This window comes from Cherax quadricarinatus, chromosome 32 (genome assembly GCF_038502225.1).
Source record: "Cherax quadricarinatus isolate ZL_2023a chromosome 32, ASM3850222v1, whole genome shotgun sequence".
NCBI classification, from domain to species: domain Eukaryota; kingdom Metazoa; phylum Arthropoda; class Malacostraca; order Decapoda; family Parastacidae; genus Cherax; species Cherax quadricarinatus.
In genome coordinates this window covers 19,456,391-19,480,420 of record NC_091323.1, presented here as the reverse complement: position 1 = coordinate 19,480,420, position 24,030 = coordinate 19,456,391, and the positions used below count along the sequence as shown (strand labels likewise).

Below are 24,030 nucleotides of genomic sequence, written 5' to 3'. Positions count from 1 at the left end.
AAAATGTACAGAACCTTCACGGCACGCATAACGGAGATAAAACACCTCAATTACTGGGAGCGCTTGAAGTTCCTGAACCTGTACTCCCCGGAACGCAGGCGGGAGAGATACATGATTATATACACCTGGAAAATCCTAGAGGGACTAGTACCGAACTTGCACACGAAAATCACTCGCTGCGAAAGCAAAAGACTTGGCAGACGATGCAACATCTCCCCAATGAATAGCAGGGGTGTCACTAGCACGTTAAGAGAACACACTAAGTGTCAGGGGCCCAAGACTGTTCATCTGCCTCCCAGCATACATAAGGGGGATTACCAATAGACCCCTGGCTGTCTTCAAGCAGGCACTGGACAAGCACCTAGAGTCGGTACCTGACCAGCCGGGCTGTGGCTCGTACGTTGGATAGCTTGCAGCCAGCAGTAACAGCCTGGTTGATCAGGCTCTGATCCACCATGAGGCCTGGTCACAGACCGGGCCGCGGGGGCGTTGACCCCCGGAACTCTCTCAAGGTAATCCAGGTAATAAAGTTCTATGCGGAGTGATACGTTGTCCTAATGATAATTCGTTGTACAATGCACATTTTTACCCTGTGATACTAATAATATACCAAGATGATACCTCATTCAATCTTTTATACAAAGTAAGTTGTTACACGTGATAAAGCCCATAATTGTGCAAAGCATTTCTGGCCAAGCATTTCCTTCATCAGTCTATATATACACCATGGGAAAGTGTTGCCAGATGAGAACACAAGGTAGAGTTTGATATTGATTGTGGGGAAGATAGGTCAGAGGTCATGTAGGAGCCACAGGGATGAATGAATAATCCATGACCTGCTGTCGAATAGGAATGCCAGTGGAACAAAAAAAATCGAGGTGATGCCTGGAGTATCTAGAGGAATGAGCGCTTCCTGGGCTGGTACAAGACAGTCGTGGTGCATGCAGCACTACATCATGTTTTCTTTGATCATAGCCGAGATCTCTGACAACTTTTTTGGTTGGTTGGTTGATTAATGTGGGTTTAAAGCCTATGGGCTGCATTGAGGTCATCAAGGCTGCACGTAACCTTTTTCACCGCCAGACAAGACTATTCCCTAAAACAGGGATCAAAATAAATTCTCAGCATATATTCGCTGAGAGAGAAAAACATTTTCGGTGTATATATCCTGTGAACTTTTAATTGACATTGGTTATTTTAATTTGGTATGATAGTATTTATTTGTGTTGTATGTTTTATTAATGCTCGTAGCTTTTGTTTAATTTTATCTGTATATTGTATGTTGTATATCATTACTTTTATATTGATACGAGCGCTGAGTGCCCTGCTGCTACTGTGATCACAACTGTTGTAAACTCCAGCTCTGGCGGAAACATTTAAAAACAAAAAAAAAAACAATATCCAAAATCCTCATTTGAGACGCACTAAACTCGTAAAGGTTAATATAGTAACTAGTGAATGGAAAGCAGTCAGGCTTGATCAGAAGTTCAAGAGTAGCTCCAATTTCCTTGATCAAGAGCTCTTCACTAGGATCAAGGTACCCCCACCTCCCACTCCTCGAGTGTTGTGTAAACATGTATAAACCTGGCTGGCTTGCAATCGCTTGTATATCTTTATTTACTACAAGTACATGTACCAGGTATACAGGCCAAGCTGACATCAATGACATACTATATAGAAAGCGCCTTGTTATGCTGAGCATTTCGGGCAAATTAGGTCAGTTTTGTCCCAGGATGCGACCCCCACCAGTCGACTAACACTCAGGTACCCATTTTAAACTGATGGGTGAATAGGGACAGGGATAGCAGGTGTCTTACGGAAACGCGTCTCTAATGTTTTCCAACCGTACCGGAGGAGATTCGAACCCCGGACCTCAGTGTGTGAGCTGAGTGCTCTAGTGATCGAGCTAGATCGGCTAGATCCAGGAATCATGGCTGGATTATCTCTTTAGCATACTGGTGTTTTACTGACGAACACCAGCCAAATACTGCTTTTTATAGTTTTGTTGTTATCAGAAGTATTATGTAACAGTAGCTAATGTTTGGTATTGGCATTAGGCGCAGATGGTGGGGTGAAGACCTGTGGAGGATGAACTAAGAGGACTGGTAATTGTGGAGAGTCGAGGAAGGGCTTTGTTGCCTGTGGAGGGGTGAAAGAAGACTTGGTGCAAGTGGACAGTTGAGAAAGAAGTGTGGAGGGGATGAGGGGAAGGGGTGAGGACGAGGTGTTGGAGGGTGTAGGAGTGAGGGAGGGAGGATGTAAGATTGAGGGAGGGGTAAAGGACAAGGGTGTAGGAGAGAAAGGGGAAGGGTGAGGGAGAAGTGTGTAGGAGTGAGGAAGGGCTCAGGAAGGGGTAAGGGGACAAGGGTGTGGGTGTGAGGGAGAAGAGTATAAGAGTGAGGAAGGTATGTTGGAGGGCTGTGGAGGGGTGAGGGCGGATTGTGACACCTGTCGTGTTTGTGAACAACAAATTAAAGGTCAAAGCAGTAATGGCCCAAATACTGCATTTCCTCCTGTTATTATGGAATTACTCAGGAATCAGTATTAAGCAGGTTCCTCCCTTCTGCAAACAATTATATCAGTGGCACTACAAATATTTTGAGTTATTTTAAGTCATATTTCTTGTCCCATTTTTAAAAGCGATGTTGAGACAGTTGAGTGTGTGGGCTGGCTGCAGTCTCCCTCTCGCCGCACTACAGAGAATGGACAAGCTTCAGCGCACTCTAGCTTACACGTTTAAATTAGTCCTGCTGGCCACCACCATCATTATAGCCGTAATCTCCCTAGTTACTGAACAAAAACTGTTATAATGATAAAAACAATTCAGAATTAATCTCTCGCTGCTTTTGCTTCAGGATATATCCCAGACATAAACATATAGGCTCTCCCTCAGGCCATTGTTGAGTCCCCAGTAAATATTCATTGAGTAAAATGCACACACCAGTAATGGGAAAACGGCCGCCATATTAATAGTGATTAACACTCGTAGATCGTCACGATACTTATCAAATTATGTGAATACTTTAAACCAATAATACTTACTCAAAGAAAACGAGCGAATGTCTTATCCAGAGACTGGTTCCCAGGGCAGACATTGCTATTCTTCAAATAATACAAAATTTTGCTGGGATTTTTAACTTGGAGGGTTAGCCACCCAGGACAACCTAAATTTACTCAATGTGTCATCGGGCACTATCGGTCTTATTTCCATTAGGGTTCTTTAATCCTCTCCTACAGGATGCGATCCACAAACACATGTACCTACTTACTGCTATGTGGAGAAGGGCACCAGATGTAAGGAAACATTCCCAGTGTTTTACCGGTGCCTGGGAACGATCACCGGTCTATCAGTGTGTGAGCTGAGAACGCTATTAAACGACTACCCACACCAGTGCAAGACTCCATACTACTGATGCTGAGATAATTATTGCCAGTGCAAGACTCCAGACTACTGAGGCTGAGATGACTATTGCCAGTGCAAGACGACATCGGAGACAGCACTTACCCGACAAGACAAAGAGGGACTCCTCTTCCCAAAGCAAGACTTCAATACAAGATGTCAAGAACAGAAGACGATACGACACTTCCCCATCGGGGAGTCGATGCTGGGTCACCACGTACACAATACCCCGACCGGGACGTTCCATTTTGTCCTAGGCACATGTCGATTAGACACTAGGCCTGTTGTATTTGCGAGTGTGTGTGTGTGTGTGTGTGTGTGTGTGTGTGTGTGTGTGTGTACTTATTTGTACTCACCTATTTGTGGTTGCAGGGGTCGAGTCTTAGCTCCTGGCCCCGCCTTTTCACCTGTTGCTCTTCACCGGTATGAGTGTGTGTGCGTGTGCGTATGAGTTTGTGTGTGTGTGTGTGAATTTGTATGTGTGTGTGTACTCACCTAATTGTACTCACCTAATTGTGGTTGCAGGGGTCGATACTCGGCTCCTGGCCCCGCCTCTTCACTGATCGCTACTGGATCCTCTCTCTGCTTCCTGAGCTTTGGCATACCTCTTCTTAAAACTATGTATGGTTCCTGCCTCCACTACTTCACTTGCTAGGCTATTCCACTTGCTGACAACTCTATGACTGAAGAAATACTTCCTAACGTCCCTGTGACTCGTCTGAGTCTTCAGCTTCCAGTTGTGACCCCTTGTCCCTGTGTCCCCTCTCTGGAACATCCTATCTCTGTCCACCTTGTCTATTCCCCGCAGTATCTTGTATGTCGTTATCATGTCTCCCCTGACCCTTCTGTCCTCCAGTGTCGTCAGTCCGATTTCCCTTAACCTTTCCTCGTACGACATTCCCTTGAGCTCTGGGACTAGCCTTGTTGCAAACCTTTGTACTTTCTCTAACTTCTTGACGTGCTTGACCAGGTGTGGGTTCCAGACTGGTGCTGCATACTCCAGTATGGGCCTAACATACACAGTGTACAGTGTCTTGAACGATTCGTTATTAAGGTATCGGAACGCTATTCTCAGGTTTGCCAGGCGCCCGTATGCTGCAGCAGTTATTTGGTTGATGTGTGCCTCCGGTGATGTGCTCGGTGTTATGGTCACCCCAAGGTCTTTCTCCCTGAGTGAGGTCTGTAGTCTTTGTCCACCTAGCCTATACTCTGTCTGCGGTCTTCTTTGCCCCTCCCCAATCTTCATGACTTTGCATTTGGCTGGATTGAATTCGAGAAGCCAGTTACTGGACCACATGTCCAGCCTCTCCAGGTCTCTTTGCAGTCCTGCCTCATCCTCGTCCGATTTAATTCTTCTCATCAACTTCACGTCATCTGCGAACAGGGACACTTCAGAGTCTATTCCTTCCATCATGTCGTTCACATATATCAAAAATAGCACTGGTCCTAGAACTGACCCCTGTGGGACCCCGCTCGTAACAGGCGCCCACTGTGATACCTCTTCACGTACCATGACTCGTTGCTGCCTCCTTGTCAGGTATTCCCTTATCCATTGCAGTGCCCTTCCTTTTACGTGTGCCTGATCCTCCAGCTTCTGCACTAATCTCTTGTGGGGAACTGTGTCAAAGGCCTTCCTGCAGTCTAGGAAAACGCAATCTACCCACCCCTCTCTCTCGTGTCTTACTTCTGTTACCTTGTCATAAAACTCCAGGAGGTTTGTGATACAAGATTTGCCTTCCATGAACCCATGCTGGTTTTCATTTATAATCTTGTTCCTTTCCAGGTGTTCGACCACTCTCCTCCTGATAATCTTCTCCATGACTTTGCACACAATACATGTCAGAGACACAGGTCTGTAGTTTAGTGCCTCGTTTCTGTTTCCTTTCTTAAATATGGGGACTACATTAGCTGTCTTCCATTTCTCAGGTAGTTGCCCAGTTTCAAGGGATGTGTTGAAGATTGTGGTTAGAGGCACACACAGCATCTCTGCTCCTTCTCTAAGGACCCATGGGGAGATGTTGTCCGGTCCCATCGCCTTTGAGGTGTCAAGGTCACTTAAGAGCTTCTTCACCTCCTCCACAGTTGTTCGTATGTCATCCAACACTTGTTGGTATATTCCCTCTTGATGTTCCCTTCTGTGCTGTCTTCCCACAGCCCTTCCTGTCTCTACTGTAAAAACTTCCTTAAATCTCCTGTTCAGCTCCTCACATACCTCCTGATCATTTCTTGTGAGTTCTCCACCTTCTGTCCTTAATCTGATCACCTGGTCTTTGACTGTGCTCATTACACTATAATTTGTTCATGATTGTAGCCATGTATAAACGTAAGTAACCATTCTTACAGTATTCATTACCTTTGTAACTTGTGAGTTCATTACCTTGTACCTAGTTCAGCCATCCAAATTTTGGGGCCCAGTCCCTGGACCAATTATGTACCTCTGTAATCTTTTGACTACCGCCCACAGGATGGGTATGGGGTGCATAATAAACATATTAAACTAAACTAACGGGACTCCACCGACTAACATGTGTCTACGTATTCGCTACCAAACGAGCCACAAAAAGTTTAATTTTTAATTAAGCAATCAATACATAACATTACTTTACTTTTTATACAGTAATCGTGATGGCACACACAACATTAGCACTCGTATGTGTATTACATTATATGCATTAACCTTGGATAATCCTATAGTCCATCGGGGTCTCTAGGGTTAGTAACCCAGGATAAGTAGTGTAACTCTCAGGTTTCTGCTAACTGCTTAGTAACAGGTGGAAGAAGAAAACTATATGGATTGTTTACCTGGACGGTTAGTAACCTAGATAATTCAAGAAAGCCAGTGTGGCTTTTTTCCATCGGGGTTCTTTTCTCTTCTTTCCCAGGATACCATCAACAACAGCCGACTAGCACCCAGGTACCTGGGTACTTTTAGGTGAAAAAAAGGTGATGGACTTGTCCATATTCCGGCCTCACCCAGGGTTCAATCCTGGTAATTTCGTTTGTGAATTGAAATAGCGACTACTGCGCTACTGTTATTAAGGTTATTGAGGTAAGATAACCTAATATCTTGTATGGCAGTGGTTACCAGGATCGCTCACGCCCGAGTCCAACCCCACTGCGAGGCGGGACTTCTGTGTATGGTAATATTTAATATTGTTTAAAACTGAATATGCAAATTCATTAAAGTTCAGAAAATTAGGCACATTTTCAACCAAGAGTATCCTGATTTTGAAAGAGAAAATAAAAATTTAAAAAAAAAAAAAAAAAAAAAAAAAAAAAAAAAAAAATAGGGTCTAGTGAGTGTTAATTGATAATGAAGGATTTACACATATGCCAATAATAACTCAGAGGCTAAGTAATATTGGTCAAAATTGTTAAAAGTCGTACCTATATAAACCAAAATTTTGTACACGCTCTGAGTGCAATTTTTAATAATAAAAGTTACATATATTTGCTGAGTGTACGAGTGAAGGTTGAAGGTTGACCTGAAAAGTGACGGTATGTTTGATAGATGCAAAATGGTGGTTGACGAAGATGTCAGCCATCACATTATTACCTCTCCCATCCCCCACCATCCCCTTATTACCTCTCCCATCCCCCACCACCACCTTATTACCTCTCCCTTCTCCCACCACCACCTTATTACCTCTCCCTTCTCCCACCACCACCTTATTACCTCTCCCATCTCCCACCACCACCTTATTACCTCTCCCTTCTCCCACCACCACCTTATTACCTCTCCCATCTCCCACCACCACCTTATTACCTCTCCCTTCTCCCACCACCACCTTATTACCTCTCCCATCCCCCACCACCACCTTATTACCTCTCCCATCCCCCACCACCACCTTATTACCTCTCCCATCTCCCACCACCACCTTATTACCTCTCCCATCTCCCACCACCATCTTATTACCTCTCCCATCCCCCACCATCACCTTATTACCTCTCCCATCCCCCACCACCACCTTATTACCTCTCCCATCACCCACCACCACCTTATTACCTCTCCCATCCCCCACCACCATCTTATTACCTCTCCCATCCCCCACCACCACCTTATTACCTCTCCCTTCTCCCACCACCACCTTATTACCTCTCCCATCCCCCACCACCACCTTATTACCTCTCCCATCCCCCACCACCACCTTATTACCTCTCCCATCCCCGACCACCACCTTATTACCTCTCCCATCCCCCACCACCACCTTATTACCTCTCCCATCCCCCACCACCACCTTATTACCTCGCCCATCCCCCATCACCACCTTATTACCTCGCCCCTCCCCCACCACCACCTTATTACCTCTCCCATCCCCCACCACCACCTTATTACCTCTCCCATCCCCCACCACCACCTTATTACCTCTCCCATCCCCCACCACCATCTTATTACCTCTGCCAGCCCCCACCACCACCTTATTACCTCTCCCATCCCCCACCACCACCTTATTACCTCTCCCATCCTCCACCACCTTATTACCTCTCCCATCTCCCACCACCACCTTATTACCTCTCCCTTCTCCCACCACCACCTTATTACCTCTCCCTTCTCCCACCACCACCTTATTACCTCTCCCATCTCCCACCACCACCTTATTACCTCTCCCATCCCCCACCACCACCTTATTACCTCTCCCATCCCCCACCACCATCTTATTACCTCTCCCATCCCCCACCACCACCTTATTACCTCTCCCATCTCCCACCGCCACCTTATTACCTCTCCCATCCCCCACCACCATCTTATTACCTCTCCCATCCCCCACCACCACCTTATTACCTCTCCCATCTCCCACCACCTTATTACCTCTCCCATCTCCCACCTTATTACCTCTCCCATCTCCCACCACCACCTTATTACCTCTCCCTTCTCCCACCACCACCTTATTACCTCTTCATCTTCCATCACCTTATTACCTCTTCCATCTTCCACCACCATCACTTTATTACCTCTCCCATCTCTCCACTACCACCTTATTACCTCTTCCATCTTCCACCACCTTCACCTTATTACCTCTCCCATCTTCCATTACCTTCACCTTATTACCTCTCCCATCTCCCACCGCCACCTTATTACCTCTCCCATCTCCCACCGCCACCTTATTACCTCTCCCATCCCCCACCGCCACCTTATTACCTCTCCCATCCCCCACCACCACCTTATTACCTCTCCCATCCCCCACCACCACCTTATTACCTCTCCCATCACCCACCTCCACCTTATTACCTCTCCCATCCCCCACCACCACCTTATTACCTCTCCCATCCCCCACCACCACCTTATTACCTCTCCCATCCCCCACCACCACCTTATTACCTCTCCCATCCCTCATCACCCATACAAAGCAGGTGAAATCGCAGATCTAGAGAGTGTACAGAGATACTTTGCTGCACGTATAAGTTCTGTCAAGCACCTTAACTACTGGGAACGCTTGAAAGCACTTGACTTGTACTCGTTGGAACGCAGGAGGGAGAGATATATCATAATCTACACTTGGAAAATCTTGGAAGGAATGGTCCCAAATCTGCACACAGAAATCACTCCCTACGAAAGTAAAAGACTGGGCAGGCGATGCAAAATGCCGCCAATAAAAAGTAGGGGCGCCATTGGTACACTAAGAGAAAACACCATAAGTGTCCGGGGCCCAAAACTGTTCAACAGCCTCCCATCAAGCATTAGGGGAATTGCCAATAAACCCCTGGCTGCCTTCAAGAGAGAGCTGGACAGATACCTAAAGTCAGTGCCGGATCAGCCGGGCTGTGGCTCGTACGTCGGACTGCGTGCGGCCAGCAGTAACAGCCTAGTTGATCAGGCCCTGATCCATCGGGAGGCCTGGTCGTGGACCGGGCCGCGGGGGCGTTGATCCCCGGAATAACCTCCAGGTAACCACCACCACCTTATTACCTCTCCCATCCCCCACCACCACCTTATTACCTCTCCCATCCCCCACCACCACCTTATTACCTCTCCCATCCCCCACCACCACCTTATTACCTCTCCCATCCCCCACCACCACCTTATTACCTCTCCCATCCCCTACCACCACCTTATTACCTCTCCCATCCCCCACCACCACCTTATTACCTCTCCCATCCCCCACCACCACCTTATTACCTCTCCCATCCCCCACCACCACCTTATTACCTCTCCCATCCCCCACCACCACCTTATTACCTCTCCCATCTCCTACCACCACTTTATTACCTCTCCCATCTCCCACCACCACCTTATTACCTCTCCCTTCTCCCACCACCTTATTACCTCTTCCATCTTCCACCAACATCACCTTATTACCTCTTCCATCTTCCACCACCATCACCTTATTACCTCTTCCATCTTCCACCACCATCACTTTATTACCTCTTCCATCTCTCCACTACCACCTTATTACCTCTTCCATCTTCCACCACCTTCACTTTATTACCTCTTCCATCTCTCCACTACCACCTTATTACCTCTCCCATCCCCCACCACCACCTTATTACCTCTCCCATCTCCTACCACCACCTTATTACCTCTCCCATCTCCTACCACCACCTTATTACCTCTCCCATCCCCCACCACCACCTTATTACCTCTCCCATCCCCCACCATCACCTTATTACCTCTCCCATCCCCCAAAACCTTATTACCTCTCCCATCCCCCACCACCACCTTATTGCCTCTCCCATCCCCCACCACCACCTTATTACCACTCCCATCTCCCGCCACCACCTTATTACCTCTCCCATCCCCCACCACCACCTTATTACCTCTCCCATCCCCACCACCTTATTACTTCTCCCATCCCCCTCCACCACCTTATTACCTCCCCCATCTCCCACCACCTTATTACCTCTCCCATCTCCCACCACCACCTTATTACCTCTCCCATCCCCCACCACCACCTTATTACCTCTCCCATCCCCCACCACCACCTTATTACCTCTCCCATCTCCCACCACCTTATTACCTCTCCCTTCTCCCACCACCACCTTATTACCTCTTCCATCTTCCACCACCATCACCTTATTACCTCTTCCATCTTCCACCACCATCACCTTATTACCTCTTCCATCTTCCACCACCATCACCTTATTACCTCTTCCATCTTCCACCACCATCACCTTATTACCTCTTCCATCTTCCACCACCATCACTTTATTACCTCTTCCATCTTCCACCACCATCACTTTATTACCTCTCCCATCTTCCACCACCATCACTTTATTACCTCTCCCATCTCTCCACTACCACCTTGTTACCTCTTCCATCTTCCACCACCTTCACCTTATTACCTCTCCCATCTCCCACCACTATCACCTTATTAACTCTCCCATCTCCCACCACCACCACCAGACATTACTTCCCCATCTCTCCCTCACCACCTTTCTTCCTCATCCCCCTCACTTCTTCACCTACCCTCCCCTTCTCCTACCCTCCGTCCCTCTAACCCAGTGGTTCCCAAACTTTTTCAGCTTGTTACCCAATTTAACATGCCACATAAAGCATGTTACCCCTTTCACAAAATGTTGTTATTATTGATATATATGGCTAAACGTGAACGTATACAGCCTCGCATACTCTGCTAATCCTAGCAAAACCATTGAAAACGTAAGAACCACACATACATTATATATAAAATTAATAATAGCTACAAATTCACAGTAACAGTGGGTAAATACTAACTATATACTGCACAGGGCAGTACACATACATACCAGCTTATGTCTACCTCGGCTGATGCTCACAGATAAACTGACAGTGTGAAATAGAGGCAGCCTCAGGAAGTGAGTGACGCGTACTGGACAGGTCGATCTGGGCTACTGAGTGACTTTTGTCCTGAAGCATACTTGTCAAAATACTTTTGGGTTTCCACACACTTAGCTATATATTTCTTCTTTTCTAATACTGTATATTAGTTTTTGATGTTTATTGTTATTTGGTTTAACTTTATTACTTACTTATAATAGGTTTACTTTACAACTTTATATACTAAGACAAAGTTAACAATAATCCTCATACCGGGTACTGCATTGTTTTCTTGATTTTCAGAATTCATAACTTTTTTTTCTGTCACCCCTCCATTACCCCCCAAAAATGGTTAAATTACCCCCAGGGGGTAATTTACCCCCAGTTTGGGAACCAATGCTCTAACCTAACCTTCCCTTCTTCCCTCTAATCTCCCTCCCTCCTTCCCTGTCTTCTCTTTCCCTCCACCTTTCCCGGTCCTCTCACTTTCCCTCCCTCCCCGGTCCTCTTTCCTTCCCTCCCTCCCCCTCTCCTCTCACCTTCCCTCCCACTCCCCTCACCTTCCCTCACCCCGCCCCTCACCCCTCCCCTCACCTTCCCTCCCACTCCCCTCACCTTCCCTCACCCCTCCCCTCACCTTCCCTCACCCCTCTCTTCCCTCACCCTCTCTCTTCCCTCACCCTCTCTTTTCCCTCACCCTCTCTCGTCTTGTCACCTTAGGAGGGTCACATGTTACGTAGGACGCACCGTAATATCAAGGTTGAAAGTTTACAACCAATTAAAAGAAACTATATGAGGTTATCGCTCGGAAAATGAAGTCGAGAATGTTCTACATAAAATTAACCATGGTGCACCTGCACATACCTGCCAGTAGCTACAGTAATCCATTAGTGAAAATTCGAGTCCGGTCGCATGAGGCGTTGTCAAGTTATGAATGAAAATCTTGGAAGAGAAATAAAGTAGGCAAGTATCTACAAGCAAGTTTATTCAGGTACACATAAATACATTTACATTAATTATCTTACATAGCAGCGTATGTGTAGTTTATCTAGTGCTCTTTCGGGGATACCTAATTACCCAGGATGCAACTACAAAATAAAAAATATTTTACTACGAGTATAAAATAAAATTCCTAAATTTGAAAGTCAGGTGGAAGAATGTAGACTTGAGGCCGTCACACTGGTGGTTGAGACCCAGGTTTTTAAGAAAGCTGATACAGGGTACGCCATGTGGCTTGTCATCTTATTTCTTATAAATTCTCATTTATAAGAGAAGGCTTCTGGAAGAGGGATCGAAATAGGTGTAATCTCTTGTCTCTCTCTTCAGAATTCAAGTTTACAAAATTAATTTAAAAACGATCATGCTGAATGAATGAAAGGACACAACTACACACACTTAGAACATCTAAGTCTTTTTCATCATTATTGTCGATATTGTTATACCTTCTACTTTCATACTGAAATGCGCTGGGACAACAGTATGATGAACCTGGACCTGACCATGTACTTCGAGTGGATCAACTCAGTTTCATTAAAAGTAAGTTCCAAATACCATTACGGAGGAGAGTTGTGCAGGTCGAAAACGAAAATTCTCAAAAGGTACAGACATTGTGAACAACGAAGAGAAACACTAGTTAGAGAAATTGCATGCATTATACAGAATAAGGAGAGACGAAAGGAACAAAAAAATCGTAAGTGAAATTTAAAGAAATCCAAAATACTTTTTCTTGTATACAAAATCCAGGGTCAAACCAACATCTAGTATTGGGTCTTAATTGGAATACGCACTGACGACAAAGAAATGGAGTGAAGTACTTAAGTCATTTTAGTACATAGTGCTGACTGCTAATCAACCAGAGGACTGACAGCTCATACGAGTATATAATGAACGAGATACAAAAATTACAAACATCTCTGAAATTTGTTATAGCGGTAAAGCCACTTCCAAGAAGCAATAAATTGTAGGCCGATGTACTGTGCCCCTCGCTAACACTAGAAGACCTTCATATTAATCAAAAAAATAAAGAAACCATTAACTTGTGCCTTGAATACTTTATGGAGAAGGAGCCTTGACACAGGAATCATCTGTTAATAAAAGCCAACGATATAACCCCACTGCAAAAGTGACAGCAAAGCTATGTCGAAAAAGCTATAGATCAAAATCTTTGAAAGGGATTTAAGAGGAAAGATGTTTGATGCATTATGTGAATTGAGTTCGATATGGTTATTTATATATGTGCTGTATAGCCCTTGTGGCTTAGCGCTTCTTTTTTATTATAATAATAATATTTATATATGTAATTTGCTTATATATAGTGTGCGTAGTTGTAATCTAACATGGAGTGTATGTACGTAGGTTGTAATTTGGTGGTTGTGACTTTTTTATTAACGTAATTTTTGGTTGTAAGCGTGATCATTGCAACTGCACATTTCAGAGCAACATGAGTTCAGGACAACTTGCTCCTGCCTCTCGCAGCGCCGGACCATTACAACGTCGTGGTCTTGGAAACCCTGGAAGACAAGCACAATGCAGATGTATACAACGATTTTGCACAAGTCATCGACAAGGGCTACCATGGGGTAGTTGGACACAAAATACATGCAAATGGAATAACAGGAAAGGGGGCGGATGGATATTTAAAATTCCTGGCAAATAGACCCCAAATAGTAATAGTGCAGGATGAAATCAGAAGCTGGCGCAGTAAAACGTTTTCTTCCTCATGGCACGTCATTCCCAACTTGTTTCTTGTTCTCATGTCTAAATAGACAGGGACGTAAACCATATTATTGTATCAGTCTTTGCAGATGATACAAGAATTTGTAAGAGAGTGGCATCTATGGAAGACGCAGCTAGCCTCCAAGCTGATACAAATCAAGTCGTCTACTAGATCACTTGAAACATTATGTTCGGTGAGGACATTCCAGTTGCTACGTTACGGTAAAATGGAGGTAATGTAAAAGGGGTCAGAGTACAAGACAAGCTCAAATCACTTAATAGACATGGAGTCTAATGTGAGAGACTTAGGAGTAATAATGCTTGTATAAACTAAGTCGAGCACCTAAATTACTGAGAGCGCTTAAGTCCCTAGAACGTAGGCGAGGAAGATGAATCATAATCTACACCTGAAGATTCTGGAGATATTGGTCTTAAGCCTTCACACCCTTCGTATATAAACGTGAGGCTTGGCAGACAATGCAAGATACCGCATAAAAAAGGGGGGGGGGGGCACTGGCAATGAACTCAGTAAGTGCAAAGGGACCACAACTCAACATACTCCCATCATAAATAATTGTAATTGCTAACCCCCTAGTTGTCATCAGAAAGAAAGAAGACAGTTCCTGATCAACCGGGTTATGGTGCACATGTTAGACTGCACACAGTGGTCACTAACAGTCTGATCGATCAGTCCGGCCACCATGAGGCTTGATCTGGGACCGGACTGCAGGGGCGGTGACCACTCCCCCCTCCATACCCCCACTCCCCCCCCCACGAAAGCGACTACAGATAACATACAGGTACATGCTACAATGTATATAAACCATACCACGGGCGGGGATAGAACAGCTGTATGTTCTAACACTCGCAGCTGCTGATTCAGCCAACCACAGAATTCAAGACTTTGAGATTCACACTAAAAAAGCTGTGAATACAGACAATTCTATACTGATGTACTTGTAACAGTTCACATGTTGTTTGTACTTGTAATGTTAATCTATCATAATGTGTACAAAACAGCTCCTGCTTTTATATATCTTAATATATACGTATAACGATGACCCTGTATGGGTGCCCTTGAATGCCATGAAAGATTCAAACCGGGAAATTAAAGCTGAATTTATCCCTTCATTAGATCAAATTTGATTACCTCCCATTCCCCAGGCGCTGTATGGCCATTATGGATTTAGCGCTTACTGATTATTTTAATAAGCTAGAACGATAATACAATTGATGGGGCGCGGCTTTGTTGGTACCCATTAAACACAAGGACATTCCTCGGAAATTTGAGGAGCTAAACAAGGGCTACAGGGCTGAGTACTGTGAGAATTCTTCGAATGCTGCTGTACACCAGCTGCTGCCAACACAACATTTACACGCCCTCTGCAGCGAATAGACTTGGCACTATAGCAGACACTGACGGGAGACGCAGATTGTAGGTGCCACAGGTGAGGGTCAATAGGGTGCCACAGTTGAGGGTCAGGGTGCCACAGGTGATGGGCCAGTAGGATGCTATAGGTGAGGGGTCAGGGTACCACAGGTGAGGGGTCAGTAGGATGCTATAGGTGAAGGGTCAGGGTGCTACATGGGAGAGGTAGGGTTATACAGATTTGGGCTACATGGGGGTTACAAGAGGGTACCACAAAGATGTCACAGGCGAGGTTTATAAAGATGCTGAAAGTTAGTGGTGGACATAACTTTGGTGTCTGAGCATATTCCTTCCATGATCAAACTCGTACCCCATTATTACTCTTCCACCTGTTACTTACCCCTTTCTTTTTTCCATATCCTGGCTCCTCCCTTTCTTCTCCCCGGCCGCTCCCTGCTCATTCCTTGGCTTTGCGATGGTCATAAGTGAAGACTCGTATTATGCAGTTACCACAGTTCACTGTGGAGCACCATGTGATCTCTGCTCTCGTCCGGTAGCTGGCTGCGGTGTATCCCACAAGTGCACTGCCCAGGTTCAGCATGAAGAATTCTGTATACCTTGTGGGTAAAAAGAGCCAGGAGTTATTAGTCTATCTTCACACGTGGAACTAGGATGTGGTTGTGTGTGTACTCGCCTATTTGTGGTTGCAGGGGTCGATTCACAGCTCCTGGCCCCGCCTCTTCGCTGATTGCTACTAGGTCCTCTCTCTCCCTGCCCCATGAGCTCTATCATACCTCGCCTTAAAACTATGTATGGTTCCCGCCTCCACTACGTCACTTTCTAGGCTATTCCACGGCCTGACTACTCTGACTGAAGAAATACTTCCTAACATCCCTTTGATTCATCTGAGTCTTCAACTTCCAATTGTGACCTCTTGTGTCTGTGTCCCTTGTGTGTGTGTGTGTGTGTGTGTGTGTGTGTGTGTGTGTGTATATGTGGGCGGGCCATGTTGGGGTTGCGGTAATGAACAAGCTGATTCTGAGGTGAAGGCTGCGATTTCAGGCTTACTTTTTAGTATACCTCGCAGTACCTCACATAGGTACGTCCTGAGAAAGTGGCAGGTGAGCAACAAGTTATGTAGCGTTTGACCAGACATGAAAGTTTGACCCTCCTCATTCAAATGAGTCGTTAGTTTGAGACTATTTTCTATCGAGTGAGGATTGGGGGCACATATCTCTCCCACAGCTACTAGTTTGCAGATGCTTCTGTGAGTTGTCTTAGAGCGTACAGCTGACTGTGGAGTATATTTTAACTGTTGGCCTAGTGCTTCGGACTTTCTGCTAAAATTGAGAATTTTATAGTTGCTGGAGCATCTGAGAAACCTCGGGGAACTTTTTGTGGAGTCGTGGAACCTCCTATTTAATTGTTTGCAGGTTATTTTAACTAGGTATGATGCCGGAAAGTAGAAAGTACAACGATACCGACATTATGGATGGAAGAACTAATACATACACTGAAGACATCGTTATTTTATAAGTTTCTGTTCTGGGACTTTTACTAAAGTTACAGGGTCGAAATGTAACCACTGAAGATGTCCTAACTGTCCTTCCATTTATCGGTATGATGGTGTTTTTGGTATATATTGGAGCTAGTAATTGTTTGTTGCATAATTTTACCCATTGTATTGTGTACTCACCTAATTGTGGTTGCAGGGGTCGAGACAGCCCGTGTGTGTGTGTGTGTGTGTGTGTGTGTTGTTACCAGGAGTGTGGAGTGATTTAAGTCAAACTGCTCTTCATATCTTGATGCTTCCTACCCTTCCATCATTTACCCAGACCCCCACTAACCAGTTCCCTCCATCCCTTTCAACCCTCATCCACCTGGGCCACAGTGCCCACTTCTCCCTAACGTAATCCGCAGTTCCTCCCCAGCCCCCTCTCAAAGACTCCCCTCCCGCCAGGTGCTTACTCCTCCACGGCCAAGTGCACCCTTCCTCCTTGCACCCCCCTTCTCCCCCCGGGGCCAGTGCCCCCTAGGCACTAATTAGCAGCTGGGCAGTGTTTGGCTCACCAGTTGTTTGTGTGGCACCCTGAAGGCATCTGGACAGGAGTGCTCCGCCTCTACCCGGAACTACTTAACGCCATTCCATGCTTACTTAAACAAGTAACACATAAGTAGACACAGTGAATCTTAACAAATATTGGTTTTATTTTACTAACAAGTGATGCAACAAATAATGGATAACAAGCGAAGGAAAAAAGTGTTATTCAACACTGATGATCGGAATTAAGTAACTAGTGTAGTGTTAAGAGATGAACAGTACAGTGAAAATTGTGATCAGAAAGTCAGCAGTGTAACTTGAAGCTTGGAGGGTCAAGTCAGCAGTGTAACTTGAAGCTTGGAGGGTCAAGTCAGCAGTGTAACTTGAAGCTTGGAGGGTCAAGTCAGCAGTGTAACTTGAAACTTGGAGGGTCAAGTCATAAAGGAAAATGATCAGTAACGTATTCATCAAGTTCTTATTGTGAAGGTGTACTAGTGCTAAAAGTTAGACAGGGCAGCATGTTACATTTTAGGCTCGATCAGCCAAGTCATCATAGGCTGTGATCATTAAAATCTGTGGGCCTTGATGACCTAGTTTAGTGAACTCTACAAAATTAACCAAACCTGTATATATCCAAGGAATTGGAGCTTCCCATCCTTTGTATGACCTGTTGTATGACCCCCTCACAGGTTTAGTGCTTCCCCAAGAATATAACCAAAAATTCATCACAGTGCAAAATGTAGCAGTTCATGACGACCCTCGTAAGTCGGTAGATTCTGCGAGATTTATGATGTTTAAGAATATTCTTAAAGTGAATTTGATTTGATAGTATAATATTAATAGATATTTTGTACATAAATATATTTTAATTGTATTTAAAATTGCTGATGGTTATCCATTAGTAATGATTTTACTTAGTGTTTCAAAACTTATGTATATTGTTGTGCACTTGGGGTAGTGTGTAGTATATCCCAGGATAGTAGACTCGGGTACCTGGGGTAGTGTGTAGTATATGCCAGGATGGTAGACTCGGGCACCTGGGGTAGTGTGTAGTATATGTCAGGATGGTAGACTCGGGCACCTGGGGGTAATGTGTAGTATATGTCAGGATGGTAGACTCGGGCACCTGGGGTAGTGTGTAGTATATGTCAGGATGGTAGACTCGGGCACCTGGGGTAGTGTGTAGTATATGCCATGATGGTAGACTCAGGTACCTGGGGTAGTGTGTAGTATATGTTAGGATAGTAGACTCGGGTACCTGGTGTAGTGTGTAGTATATGTCAGGATGGTAGACTCGGGCACCTGGGGTAGTGTGTAGTATATGTCATGATGGTAGACTCGGGGACGTGGGGTAGTGTGTAGTATATGTCAGGATGGTAGACTCGAGGAAACCCACTGTAAAACAGACAGCTTTACTGGCTAAAGTAGAACGTGTCGAGAATAGTATTTGCATCACTTTTGTAGCGCGTCTATAAAGTTTCAGTTGATAAATTAGACACATGTGGAACTCTTGGGTATCTTTATTGAAGAAACGTTTCGCCACACAGTGGCTTCATCAGTCCATACAAAGGAGAATCTTGAAGAACAGGAGGAGAATGAGGTAATCAGTCCCTCAACCTTGAGTCGATGTGGTCAGTCCATCAATCTTGAATAGAATACGGCATACGTGCGGAGAAGGAGCTTATAAACCGTTGGCAGGAGAGGGAATTCTTCGCTTACCTAATTCTTGGGCACGACCTATTTCCACATTGAACAAATGTGACACCACCTATGACTGCTGCACCTCTCCTGCCAACGGTTTATAAGCAGCTCCTCCGCACGTATGCCGTATTCTATTCAAGATTGATGGACTGACCACATCGACTCAAGGTTGAGGGACTGATTACCTCATTCTCCTCCTGTTCTTCAAGATTCTCCTTTGTATGGACTGATGAAACCACTGTGTGGCGAAACGTTTCCTCAATAAAGATACCCAAGAGTTGCACATGTGTCTAATTTATCAACATGTCGGTTCTCTGAACCATTCATCTACAAAGTTTCAGTTGAATACAACCCCAACACCGCTGTCGTCTTGCATTACATAGCATTATTATTTACTCTGCACAAAATATCCCACTGTGCTTGACAGTTACACGTTTACTTATCGCTTGTACCCTTGAAATATTATGCGTGTACATTTAAAAATGTAATCAACTCTAAACAGTCAGAGCCTCTGTCGAAATTTTTTCTTATTGTAAACTGTTTTGTTTTGCTTCATAAACTGAAGCCAGTCGGTAATTCTACCATTATTATTAATCTTTCTACATGCGCTTTTGACCTCAAATTTGGTGAGGTTAACGTCAATTTATTTAAATTTATGAAATAATAATGTACTACAATACACCAACAAATGTACTGTTAAATTTATTACCTTCTTGCTCTTCTTGGGAAAGTACTGAACCGGTAAGGGTCATAGAGCACCTAGGAAATGGAGGATAATCAGGTTTAATTTGAGGAATGGGAGTGTAGCTGCAATTCTTTAGACAAAAGAGCCCTTCACCAGCTCCTCCGTTGAAAGGCAGTGCTATATAAACTCCAAACTGTCTTTATGTTCAAATAGAAACGTTGAGTCAGTGTCAGGATGCTTCAGTGTCATGACTTCACCCTTGATGTTGCTACCTGCCTCACTTTACTCTCTGGTTTACGAAATTGTAATACCACGATTGCAAACAAACCACGGTACGGGTGGGATATGAACCCATGGCGAGTGAGTCGTAAAACTTCAGGCCAGTGCCATGGGTTCAAACTCCACCCGTTTCTTGGTTTACTCTGATTTCTTCCTTACTGCTGACCACTTCCTGACAAGTCAAGCTACATTAATTTAGGTTTAAAATCTCTTTCGACTGCTTAGTCGTCATTGCAGCTGCAAATAATTGTTCACTAAAAAACAAGAAGAGGGAACAGGCATCCCATCGGTCTTAAGAAAATAAGTACATAATTCAAACCAGGTGAGGTGCAGGAGATGGTTGTACAAAGGTAACTGTGCGGTGTACATGTTGATAAATGAGACACGGGTGCAACATTTGGGTATCTATCTTTATTCTGGAAACTTTTCGCCAGCCAGTGGCGTTTGTCTGGTGCAGAGTAAGGTGGAAGATGAGATAAATCCCTCATCCTGGAGTCGATGTTCCATCCTTCTCTGCATTAGACTGAAGAATCCACTGCCTTATTTATCATCCTGTTGGTTTTCTAAACTATTTATTCACACAGTATACATGTGTTAGGGTGAGGTTGAGGATGGTCGTACGTATCTAGGTGTATATACCATAAACCATATCACGGGCTAGACTTGAACCTGCGGTCAGAGAGTCGTAAAACTCCAGACCGACGCGTTAACAACTGGGCCATGTTCGTTGTTTGTTAGACGGAAAGCCTGTTGACTGCACAAAAGTCATTAAGGCTGAATTTTGCTTGTACACTATTCGAAAATTCTTTAACCCTTAAGAAAGAAGGTATGTGCAAACTCTATGTACAATATATACACACACTTTTTGGTGTATATACACGATCTGTTCAGTTGGACGTTCTCTTCAGCATCAAGTATGGAGATTCCTTCTTAATTGATCCATCTTGGAAAGATTGTGCGTTGATCTAACTATCTGGCTAGTAAAAGTCAATCACAGAAGTGACTGGACAAGCCAGTTCTCATACCTAGCGTTGCTGCGTCTTCCACTTGTCTAACAAGATTTATATTTGTACTACAAGCGTGGCCAGGCACTTAGGCTTTTTTGATAATTAAGAAGTCCAGAAAACAATATGATAGCGTACCTTCTCTCATGTTTGTTACATGAAAATCTGCAGTCAACATACTAACTTTGATCTAAATGATGGAAACGGTGTATATACATTGAGATACACCTTTAACGATGTATATAAACTGATGATGGTTATTGAGGAAAAGTAGTAGTGATGAATATGACAAATGTGCAGCACCTGGGTAAAGACGTTTCACCACTTACTGGCTTCATCAGTTCAACACCATCTAGACTGAGGGACTGATTACCTAGTCTTCTAATGTCTCCAGTTTCAACAACTTCAAGTAACTTCTGTACTGAATTGATAAAGCCACTGACTGGCGAAACGTCTTCACAATAAAGATACCCAGGTATTGCACATGACTTATTCATCACCTTATCAGTATTGTACATTAGACTGCTCGACCTTAATTTGGTCGAGCTGTCCATATTGATGCACTGGTAACCTTGTGCTCAGCTAAGGTCGAATGTGTTTAAATATTTTGCTAAGATTTCTGACTTATTGCTGATAACATTTGTCCAGTTCGGTGTTTTTGTGTTCGGAAGAATTTCTGGCATTTTATTTCGTGTTGTTTACAGGTGTTTGGAATTCCCTGGTTTAAACGACTGGGTCGACTTCACCTGATTTTTCAGCTACCAAAGTTATTATTTGTACTTCATGTTAATTCTTGATAGAAAACCTAGTTAGGTAATATAGAAAATACGAGTAAAGCAAGCTCTATTCAAGAAGTTTCGCTCTAAGGTAAGCTTTTTTCACCTTGAGTTTCCTCATCTTTGTAAAGCTTCCGTGGGTGCATTTCCCCTCAAGGAAGGTTCCTTGATGTTGGTGAGGGGCTCTTGATTTAGGGAATTGGATCTGTGCTCCAGTTCCCCGAATTAAGCCTGAATGCCTTCCACATCCCCCCCCCAGGCGCTGTATAATCCTCCGGGTTTAGCGCTTCCCCCTTGATTATAATAATAATTCCGTGGGTGCAGTTTTATAGAATGTAAATGAAAGCTTAATAATAATAATTTTTATTTCTACATATACAAGGTATACAGGTCTAGCTGACGTCAGTGACATACTGCTATATAGAAAGTTTCTTATGCTAAGTATTTCAGGCAAATTAAGTTAATTTTGAACCAGGATGCGACCCACACCAGTCAACTAACACCCAGATACCCATTTTATTGATGGGTGAACATTGGACAGCAGGTGTCTTGAGGAAACACGTCCTAATATTTCCACCTGTACCGGGATCGACTCCCGGACCACAGTGTGTGAGCTGAGTGCGCTAGAGATCGAGCTATTATTAGGCTACATAGTAGGCTTCTTCAGTCAGGTACAGAGGCAGCAGTAAAGATGTAAAGACGATGCAATCAGTCCATCACCCTGGAAGACGTAGTTTTGAGGTGATGGAGTGATTACATCGTGGTTTACATCTCTACTGCTTCTGCTGCTGTTTCTATTGTGACTGCGTAGGCGAAACGTTTCAACACTACCGATACCCAGGTGTTACAGGTGTGTCTTAATCATCAACTTATCAGTAGTTTCTCTTAGGAACCTAGTTAATCATGTTATAGTTGGCACTGAAGAAAGTCTTTAAGTTTTTAGAGGTATGTAATTGATTAAAAAATAAATTATTAACCCCCCCCCCTTCCGTTTTTTTAACCGTCTCTCTCCATTTTATAATTATAATTATTCACTTAAAAGTGAGACCGATTAAAAAAACGCCTTATTAACTGGGTCTAATTTTATGATTTTTTTTTATCCCTTTTGCGAGTCATTTTTGTTTCATGATCACTCTTAGTTATCGTGTTATCACTCTTTATATTTTTTCTTTTATTTTTTTATCTGTTTTCTCAGTTGTCTTAAACGAAATCACTGGATAAAAAAATCATCCCTTATCCCAACCTGGCTCTCTTCTGGGAAACTATTTCTAGATATTTACAAAGTGGTGAAGGAGTGGGTGAGGGAGAGGGAGGGATGGAAAGAGAGAGGGGGACAATGAGGGGTGGAAAGAGAGGGATGGAACGAGAGAAGGTGAGAGGGACATACGGAATGGGGGAGGAGGGAGGGAGGTAATAAAAAAAATTTCCTTCCCTCATCACCCCTTCCTATATTTTCCCCTCTTATACTATTACTAGTAGTAGTAGTATTATACAGTCTACAATAATACTACTACTAGTAGTATTACAATACAACCGCCTGACACTGGTATGTTTAACGACTAGTTCACTGTCATTGGTGGTGTGGCGGGCCACGGCAGGGCGACCACCGCTTTATCAGTCGGACTCGGTGGTCCCAGTGTGTATACTGTGTATAAAAACACATTAGATATAATAAAAATCATTATCCAAGGGTTGGGCGCATGGTGAAGATACTGAAATATCTTATCTACGTGATGCGTATTAGGACCCCTTTATTTATATACCAGAGAGAGAGAGAGAATTAGAGCGAGAGCGTGTGAGCTTCTACAGTAACACAGGCTTTCGTGTATTCTTAAGCAGGCATTCTTTAGCCCAGATAGTTAAAAAAAAAAAAAAGTTTGGATAGTTCAAAAGGAGAGGGGTAAAGGGTGACTACTTGTGCTGGAGCGAGGTAGAGTGTGGCTGTACAAGGGTGACTGTACCTGTGTGTTCTGCTGGCAGTGGGAAGGAAAGATAGTGTGATCACAGTGGGAAGGAAAGGACAGTATGATCAATGGGTAGGAAAGAACAGTATGATCAATGGGTAGGAAAGAACAGTATGATTACTCGCCCACCTACGTCACTTATACCCACCTTCTTGAAGAGGTTCTTGCCCCTCTCTCAGTACCAATGGAGTCTTCGTGAAAATATTTTGGGGAGCGTTATGACTGTTGTTTTATTTCATTATATTATATTTTAACTCAGTGTCTAATACTTGTATTTTATTGTGATCTGTTAGTGTGGCTAGTTTATATTGGTTGTACCTTAAAGCATGACCTAGAGAGCTGCAGTTCTCTTATCATTCCT

The 24,030-nt window shown here is 44.1% G+C and overlaps 1 protein-coding gene across 8 annotated transcripts in view; it reads left to right on the top strand.

The window, feature by feature from the left end:
* LOC128690315 (ATP-sensitive inward rectifier potassium channel 12) overlaps window positions 1–24,030 on the top strand; it is a 569,607-nt gene that overhangs the window by 323,020 nt on the left and 222,557 nt on the right. For 2 of the 8 annotated variants that reach the window (XM_053778977.1, XM_053778981.1), the window contains exon 1: window positions 17,295–17,382. The exons of 2 other annotated variants lie outside the window; for them this stretch is intronic. The gene's annotated coding sequence lies outside the window, so the exon portion shown is untranslated. Of the gene's footprint in view, window positions 1–17,288; window positions 17,383–24,030 lie in introns of those variants that run through there. 4 more of the 8 variants (XM_053778983.2, XM_053778980.1, XM_053778978.2 and 1 more) reach the window with 4 other exon arrangements.